General features: G+C 30.4%; 1 long non-coding RNA gene across 3 annotated transcripts; it reads left to right on the top strand.

The window, feature by feature from the left end:
- The first annotated feature begins 6,858 nt into the window (after window positions 1-6,858).
- Window positions 6,859-9,209, top strand: LOC139877574 (uncharacterized). Of its 3 annotated transcripts, none has more exons than XR_011768676.1 (4): window positions 6,859-7,073; window positions 7,457-7,609; window positions 8,064-8,152; window positions 8,275-9,209. It is a non-coding gene; the product is annotated as an uncharacterized lncRNA (long non-coding RNA). The 3 variants fall into 3 exon arrangements; XR_011768675.1 differs by having other exon boundaries at window positions 6,859-7,140; XR_011768674.1 differs by having other exon boundaries at window positions 6,859-7,609.
- The last annotated feature ends 1,125 nt before the right edge of the window (window positions 9,210-10,334 follow it).

Raw genomic sequence — 10,334 nt, 5'->3', positions numbered from 1 at the left:
AGTTTAAATATCTATTTGAATGTATATGATAAGTTGAAATATTTATTATTAAAATTTATTTATAAATAACTTCCAATGTGTATTTAAAAACTGATTTATGTATATTAAAAAGATATATACATATATATAATAAACGATAGTAACATTCGTTTATTGATTCAATTGATATTTAGATAAGTTAACTAAAGCGTTTAAGATGAACCAGTTAAACACTAATTTGTTACAGTGTTTTCAAATTGCCACATTACTCAAAATGCTACAGTGTTTTCGAAAATCACTATTTGCTACAGTAAAATTGACTTTGCTACAGTGAATTGCTACAGTAAAATTTGACTTTGCTACAGTAACTTTGCTACAGTAAAACACTATTATAAAAATGTATTTTAACAAATAACGAGACGATGATTTATAGAAGTAAATGACCAAAACACTCGAAAGTTTAAGATACACTTTGAGTGATATAATTAAGGGATAATTTAAGGCTATTGATAAGGCTAAAAAGGAACATATATTTCATAGCATTATCCCCCAAGAAAGACAGGATTTTAGTTGTAATTGTTCCATATTCAAGTAATATTCGTTTATATTTAATAAGTGCGAAGACAAAAGGCGAAAACGAAGAATTGAAGACGGAAAGGTCCAAAATGCTCAAATGTACAAGATACAATTAAAAAGGTTCAAATTATTGATGAAGAACGTCTAAAAATGACAAGAGTACAAGTTGCGGAACGCAAAGTACACGATATAAAATAGTACGCAAGGACGTCTGAAAATCCGGAACCGGGACCCGAGTCAAGAAGAAACGCCCGACGCAACGGACCAAAAATATCTAGTCTACTATTCACAAGAATAAAATATAATATATAAATAATTATATTAATTATTTATATATTTATATTTATTTTATATTATGTCGACAAGCTAGGAGCCAAAACAATATGAGCTGTCCCTGGTCCTCATGCGAGTCGCATGGCCAGAAGGCCATTTCCATGCGAGTCGCATGACTCCAGATTTCAGGCCACATCTATAAATTTCAGTGTTTTCGCTCGATTTAAATCACACACATACACAAATATATATATACTCCGTAATATTATTTATTATTTATTATTATTATTATTATTATTATTATTATTATTATTAATAAGATTATTATTAATCTTATTATTTTTTTATTATTATTAGTGTTATTATTTTTGCGATACAAAAATAATAATGTACAAAAAATATTACGACGGAGTGCTGTCCAAGTAATTTTCAAAACGAGTTCCAAGCGAGCTAGAGCTAAGGAAAATATGGGTTATTACCAAGGAGGTTATGGGTAATGTTCGGGGGTATTTTTGTAAAGCAAATCTCGTGTTTATCATCTCCGATGCGTCTACGTGCTTTTCTACAATATTGTATATCAGTATTAAACAGTGAGTTTCATATGATCCCCTTTTTCAAATATATTTTTGGGCTGAGAATACATGCGCAGTTTTATAAACTGTTTTACTAAATGGATACAAATACTAAAACTGATTTTGTGTGAGTTTCATAAGATCCCTTTTACTCTCTACATTTTTGGGCTGAGAATACATGCAAATGCTTTATTAACCGATATACAATATTTATATGCGTGAGTTTCATTTGCTCTCTTTTTAATTGCTTTTGCAATCTATATTTTTGGGCTGAGAATACATGCACTCTATTTTAAACGCAATGGATACAAGTACATACTAAATTCTACACTGAGTTTGAACCGAAAATCCCTTAGCTTTTGTAACTAGTAACTGCCGGTTATAAGAACTGGTGGGCGCGAGTAGTTATATATGGATCCATAGGGCTTGACATCCCCGTCCGAGCTAGAGCGCTAGCCTTTTAACGGACGTATGCTATTTGATAAGCGTACACGTTGGTTTGCGTGTATTATTAAGATGATTATACAAAGGGTACAAATTATATAAGCATTAAAGTTTAGTTACCAGGGTGCTCAATTTTGTAGAACCGATTGATAAACATTTCGGATGAAACAACTGAAATCTTGTGATCCACCTTTTATGTAGAATCTATTGATAAACGTTTCTGGATTAAACAACTGAAATCTTGTGATCCACCTTTATATACAGATTATGAGCAACATTAAAACTATGAACTCACCAACCTTTGTGTTGACACTTGTTAGCATGTTTATTCTCAGGTTTCCTAGAAGTCTTCCGCTGTTTGCTTAGATGTTAAACAAGCTATGTGCATGGAGTCATACATGACATATTTTTCAAGGAGACGTTGCATTTACCAAATCATCACCATGTATCTTATTTTGACTGCATTGTCAACAGAAATGATGTTGTAAACTATTATTTATGGTGATTGTCTATATGTAGAAATCATCAGATGTCGAAAACCTTTGATTTAAATATTCATTTATGGTGTGCCTTTTCAAAAGAATGCAATGTTTACAAAACGTATCATATAGAGGTCAAATACCTCGCAATGAAATCAATGAATGACGTGTTCGTCCATATGGATTTGGAGCGATCGTCACAAATTATGTTGGGAAGTGGCCAATCTTTTTCGCATTTCAAGACTTTTGGGACAGAGCAGTTTGGCGCGCCGAGCGGGGGTCTGGCGCGCCGCGCCAGTTGCTGAACGAACAATTTTTTTTTTTTTTTTTTTTTTTGAGATTTTAGGTTTGGTTTGGGTTGTTACACCCGGGGTTCGAACCCGTGACCTCTCATTCACCCACCAACACACTCAACAATCACGTTATATCAGTTTTTCTGTAATTATATCCCCTTATTTGTTTAAAACCCGACAGCTTCTGTGTTCTCCATCTTCTTCTTCTTTTAATTTTAAAAATCGACCAAGGATTAAGTTAAGTATTAAGAAGTTTTAAAATTCAATTTATATCGAAAAGGGAAACAGAAACGTCCCTTATTGAGTGATTGAATTAATTTAAAACAGAAAAAAAAAATCGAGCTGTGAAATAAAAAAATAAAACGATGAACAACCCATTATGTGATTTTGAATTGTAGAGGCTTTTAGCTTTGGATTTCTATATGAAATAGGTTCTAAATGACTCCAAGAAACTTTCTCCATCATCAATTTGACTGTAAACACAAACACGAACTCAAATTTCGCGATGAACACGATGTTTGACTTTTAAAGCTAGAAATTTTGACTCGCAAATTTGAACTCAATATAAGAAATTGGGATTTGAAACTTTGCAGTGAGTTTACATAGACAATTACTAAATAAACTGCATTTACACATTTTGGAAATTGTTTCGAATTCGAAGGATTGATTAAAAGATATGAGAACAGGGGACAGAACTGGGTTTCTTAATTTCTTTTTGTTTAATTCAACAATTTAAGAGCTGTTAAAGTAATTGTGATTGATAGTTGATAAAATAAGGTCGACTCCCTTCATTTACACTGGAATGTATCGAGTTTTATAACAGTTGAGGGGTCGATTACTATGAATTAGACAGAAAAGATAAAAAAAATAAAATAAATAGGTAAATAAATAATTTAGATATTGAAAGCTAACTGAATTTGGATTATACATAAGATTTGATTCGATTACTGAGATAAAAAACAAAAATCAGAATAGTTTTGATAGGTATATGCAACAGAATTGGAATAATATTCGTACATATGACTATTATATTTATTAATAATAATTAATAATTAATTATTAATAATAATCTAAATACAAATACAAATAATAATAATAATAATAATAATAATAATAATAACAATAATAATAATAAGAATAATAATACTAATACTAATAAGGGTAATGATAATAATAAGTTACAATAATAAAGTTTTTAATGAAATTGATAATAATAATATTATTAGTGATAATTATAATAATATTACTAATTATATTAGTATTGGTAATAATATTTTATATCAATTTTTATATCTATATATTATATTTTTTAAAATAACAATATTAATAGCACTAGTATTGATATTTAATTTTAAAAGAAATAACAGTCTATTATAACAACTATATTTAATATATTAGTATTTACATTATATAGATTATGTATTATAATATATTAAATAATAATGAGTATTAAGTTTTTATATATTTTAATAGTAATATCTAATAACATAAATCATAATAACTAAATTTACTATTTTACTACAAATCAAATGTATCAAATATTATTAATAATACTGATATTAATATTAATTTTAATATTTATAATAAAAGTAATAATATTTATATTAAAACAATATTTTAACTTTTAATTACTTTTACAATTTATTAATTGTATCATATTTACTATAATATATATTATATAATAACTTATTAAATATTTAATATTTATGATTTACAATATATCTAATATCACTTATGTTTAGAATCATATATATATATATATATATATATATATATATATATATATATATATATATATATATATTATTTAGTTTAATTATAACACTATTATTCTGTATTTTTCTTTACATTAAATCCCAATTGATTAAAGTTGTATTATTATATATACTTATATTCATAACCATATATATATATATATATATATATATATATATATATATATATATATATATATATATATATATATATATATATATATATATATATATATATATATATATATATTCATCTTCAAACAATTGTTCGTGAATCGTCGAAAATAGTCAAAAGGTCAAATTAATATATGAACATAGTTTCAAAGTTTTCGAGATTTAACATTACAGGTTTTACTTATTGTGTCGGAACATATAAAGATTAAGTTTAAATTTGGTCGGAAATTTCCGGGTCGTCACATACGTTGTATATTAAGAGGAGTATTGTTTTAGCCATGATAGGAAGTGTTTAGTAATGAGTTAGTTATAGGATATTGGTGTTGATGTGGCGCTGATGTGGAAGATTAAGAGGATGAATAGTTTAGTTACGATAGGGAGTAGCCTAATAAAGTAATTTTACCCATTTCATATTGTTCATTCACAATGACTATCAAACAACTTATTTTCATTCAGGAGCAAGTTTAAATTGTAAAAGTCATGACAAGCTTGCACATATGTGTTAAGTGGTTGTATCAACTTGTTAAAGAGTCCAAAGTATCAACTTAAAATGTTTGCTTACAATAAGAAAAAATCAACTTGAAGGTCACTAAATTAAAATTCACACTTATCTAACTTCTTTACTGATTATATTTAATAAATTAAAAACAAACACATTTAAATGTCATATTATATCAAATTCTATTTCAATGTTACTAAAAGTCAAAATCAAAAATTGCATAAATCTGTTAGGAAAAATTAGGCTGGCCAAGCTATTTTTGAGATGTAAGTTATAACCTCGTCCTCTACGCTTTTCAAAACAAATTATAAATCTACAGGGTATAAAACGTACATTACTTGAAGTTTTAGGGTATTAAATACAAAAGCCGAAAACATAACCCGCAAATCGTCCACAATTGTGGCATGTCCACGTTACCAACTGTATCGCATATGGTATGTAATGTGACATTTAATTTGTTACTCGATTGTGTCAAGTTTTATCTAATTTAAATAAAATGAAGTAAACAAAATATTATCTACTTAACTAATTTATGTGTATATAAGACTTATTGCACCGCAACATCAAAAATGCCCTCGTCAACTGATCTTGCCATATTTAACGACCCTACGCCACGCTACTAGTGGGGCGTCAGATTTTGACGTTCGGGGGGCGTCAGTTGAGAATTCAACGGATAGAAAAGAATTTGTCATGGACACGTGGTCACTTTTGATTTGATTGGTGGGTGTGTGTTGGCTAGCTTCAAACAAACACAAAACCATTGTAATTTTATTTTCCGAATTTAATTCAAAATTTTCTTATTTTATCTATATAAACAACTTATATTCATATATTTTCACATTCATCTTCATCTTCCATCTAAAATCATCAACACCTTCATCTTTACAAAAAAACTATGGCAAACCTACCTTGTGACAGTGAAGACCGATGATATCAAGGACCTGCTCAATAAAGACTACCATGTGAATCTTAAAAAAACGTACCTTGATAATTTTAGGCCCTTGATCGATCAACCACCACCACGACAAGAAACTGACGAAGATCCTGACGAAGACTAGTTTATGCTTTAATTATCGTGGTTTCCATTTTAAGTTTTTTTTTTTTTTTTTTTTTTTCGAATTTAGGTTTTTAATTTTTTTCCAACTTTTTTTTAGTTTAATCGGTGTAATTTTTTTTATTTTATTTTAATGAATATTAAGTAATTGGTTTTATTAATTAATGTGTTACTTTATATAATAAAATGTAAAAATACAATCTAGTAGACCCTTTAAATAGTGAAGGTCAAAATTCACTTTTTAACCAAAAAAGTGTCCAATTTATCTGTTATGCAACAGATACGGTTGCAAACAGTCTAATAGTATTCCTAACTCTGCTTGTGACATTACCTGTAAATTTGCATTTTATAGCCAAAAAGTGAAATCCTTATGTGATATGACAACGTCGGGTTTTGACCCACATTAATCCAAAATGTCAAATGTTGGTATCAGATTTTTTAAGATCCATTAATTTTAATTTTAATTTTTTCTTTGAATTAATTTAGTATATAAATTATAAATACATTAAATAAAATAAAATATATACTAAATATAAAAAAGACATAAATTATAATTATAATTATAATTATAATTATAATTATAATATAATAAATATATTCTATATTCAATATTCAATAGAATGTATCATTTTACTATTCACTGCATTTTTTTAATCAAAAAGGGTATTTTTGTAACTTACCACGCCTTATTCCTCTAGAACCTTCTCCCCCTTCCCATTTTCATTATCCACCGATCGTTCCATTCCTCCATTACACGAACTACCTCCCAAATTCTTCCACCTACAAACCCTAATTTCTTCCATCCCTTACCGCCGTCTGTTGCCAGTGGTTTTACCATCGCCGCCATCCTCTCAGCGGAAGCTTTCTCTAGGGTTTTTGGGCGACCTTTTCCTTCGGCAGCTCCATTCCGTCGCCACCATCTCCGTTGCCACAATCGGCGGTATATTCACCAACAGTATCCGGTGTAATCACCAAGGTTTGTTCGCCTGTACCCGACTCCGATTTTTTCACCATCTCAATCCTCGACCTACTGGAGCGCTAGGGTTTGATTTATGTCTTTCCTTAACATCATTTTTTTGTCTATAGTTATTTCTAATTTCATATTTATGTGAGTTTTCATAATTGGTTTGCTTTTCTGTTGTTATTTTGTTTCATGTTTCAATGGTTGCTAATTGTGTAAATTAACATCGGTTAATATATGTGATTTTTGCCATTCTCTAAATGATATATGATATAATCTCATTCAGGCCAGTAATATATGTTAGTATCATTTAGAGAAGCAAATTATACTTCTTTGTTGGTGTATTAGTAATGTTTCAACCTCAGACTACAAATTAAGACGATCCACTTTTTTCTCAGGAAAAAATTTATCATTGGATTGGATCTTTATGTCCTCCAGATGGGTGGATGCTGCATTTTCATCAAATGTATATATACGACACTGAGCATGAGGTTGAAAATAGGATGGTCCATTTTGATGGATTGGATTCGGAGCGATTCCAGTGCTGACAGGTAAAAACATTCTTACAAGAATATAGTCAACTGCTATTAGTGTTTTTGTCCATTTATATTGTATTCTAATTACTTTTACTGATATTTGTATCACATTTCCGTTGTTATGTTAACTATCTTACTACCAACATGCTCATTATACATGTGTTTGGCCTCTTTTAATATGAATAATAGGAGATTACATAGTTTTGTGTACACACTAATATGTCATTTTCAAGTTGATGTTTCATTCAATAATCTATTATATTTGGCAACTTACGTATCGTTATCCGCTACTGCATACTTTTGTCACTAGCAAAATATCACCTACCTAATTCTATATTTATTAATAATCTCTTATCCAATATAACCATCCGATTGCTGCAAAATATTGTACATGCTTTTGTTATTTGCAACATGTATTAAATTGTGGTTGTTGAGGCAGCGCTAACGATATTGCATAAAAAACCCGCAGATTACATGGGAGAAATAAGATATGTTGGCGAGATCACACTGCTAAGAAATTGTGGAAGAAGATGCCGCAAAATTGAAATCAAAGAGAAGGTAACCAAAAGTCAAAAATCCCATTCCATGTTATTTTTATTGTTGTTTACATTCAAATATGTTTATCTACTGCTATATCTACTTCAATAATTCCAATTATAAAATGCAATAATTATCAACAGCGTCAATATCATCGAGGTGACCCTTTCGAACGAGCTCGCACCGAACTTCAACATAGAGCTTTATGAATCGTTGCCAAAGCCAGTGATGATCGCAATCAGTTTCTACTGGGTCACAAATACTGGAGGTAAAATAGAAGCTAAAGTAATGCTCACTTATAACTACAAATTTATTAGTATTATGAAAAATTAATTGTTATGGATATAAAAGTGGGATGTATTTAATCAATAGAGAGAACTAACCCACTTACTGAATGAAACACTAAGTAGTCGTTTTCGCAGGCAAACTGCACCTAAGAAGCTCACGGACAACACACTATTACCTGAAACCGAACATCCCAGAATTCCATGAAATTTCAGCAAGTACATCTGAATTATCATATGAACAAATGCTTCTGACTACAAAACACAACTATGTTAAACAACACTAACAGTTACAGAGACGATTATGCAACCGACCCATCAACAGTTCTAAACAGAAACAGAGTAAGTGACCCGGAAGAAGAGAAAAACAGTAACAGGCGTACAATGGAGTTTCTTCTCACCCAAAGACCTTCCGCTTTCTCAGTTACATCATTTCCAATACTATTTTACATCAAATATATAAGCAGCAGAAACTGCCTTAATAGAGGGACACCTTTTTACATGCCAAGGCACCATACACAATATAGAAAAACAACGCATCTGGTGCTACTACATCGGAACTGGCATAAGATGCATCGACTAGACAAGACGACAATCACAAGTATAATAAAGTAAAGATGCCATAATTGTAACTATAAACATCATAAGCCAAAACACTGTGCACATACTCCTCCTGAAACGCTTTCTCATAATTTGTCATTTTCTTTCTTTTTTTAATTTTAAACAAAATGTTTCTTAAATATAACTTATTTTTGCATATATGAATGAGTAAGTCTTTAACTTGGATGGTTTCAGTGTTACATGTTTGCCTTGCACGTCGTAAGATCTAATTTAGCCTCTATATTTCACATTTTTTTGCTTAGGCGCTCATTAGTTTTGGTTATCCACCCGTCATCACTTATGAAACTCCAACCTCTAGGTATTGCTTCAAAATCAATTTTAGAGATATCACCGGTGAGGGAGGATTCACGTTCTTTGTATAGGCAGGAACCGAGCTGATAGGGCACTGATGCCAATCACTTATCTCACAAATTAAACCGGAAAAACGCAAACAACTTCCACCTGCAATGAAAGCATTAGACGAACAACATACATACTCATACTCCAACTCCAATTCCAATACGGTTCTTCACTCCCAATCAAACTGAACGAATTCATCGTCAAGCACGTTTACAAGCCAACTACAGGGACTGAAAGCAAAGTTCATCATCTACAACAACAGAACAAAATACTCCAGCAAAGTGGCAGATACCGTTCCAGCCAAGTATGTATATAGATTGAATATACCCTTAACTCTTAAGTTTTAGAACTAACAACCGCGAAAATATCACAGATACACCGGCAAAAGAGGGCAAGAAAAAGAAAGAGTGACACCACAACAACAAAATAAAGAATCATGTAATTTTGTTTGTCATGTATATGTTATCATAGATCATGCCCTGTAACGAATATGTAATGAATTGTAAGAACAACGAACTCCAGTAAGATTGTACCAGTCAAACCAAACAAGCATGTCATTTTGTATGTTAATTCGCGTATAGCATAATACAACGTTAATTTGCATATAACAAAATGCAACCTCTGTATGGTCAACCACAATCCGCCCGCAGCGAAACGCGGTTGACCAAATACTTGTTTAATCTCAAATGGAACTAAATGGCCACAAGCAAAGGGTATTGTTATTCTTGAATAGAAGTTTCAATTTTATAGCATCTGTGATGTGATTGTGAGAAAACTTACCAAAGCCACATTTGGTTATGGATCAAGTGCAAGTATAAATACTTTAAGAGGATACTCAGTGACACTATCAACTTGATACTCAACAGACGTTGATTTCTCAATTTTCTTTGGTTTTGCAGTTGGTGAATTTTAGTTTCCTAATAGCCAAGAAAAGTGTAGGTTGGTCACTTAGAGAGTTA

The sequence above is a fragment of the Rutidosis leptorrhynchoides genome, chromosome 11 (assembly GCF_046630445.1).
Source record: "Rutidosis leptorrhynchoides isolate AG116_Rl617_1_P2 chromosome 11, CSIRO_AGI_Rlap_v1, whole genome shotgun sequence".
Taxonomy (NCBI): Eukaryota; Viridiplantae; Streptophyta; class Magnoliopsida; order Asterales; family Asteraceae; genus Rutidosis; species Rutidosis leptorrhynchoides.
The sequence above is the reverse complement of the archived record's forward strand: the minus strand, read 5'-3'. Positions and strand labels throughout refer to the sequence as shown.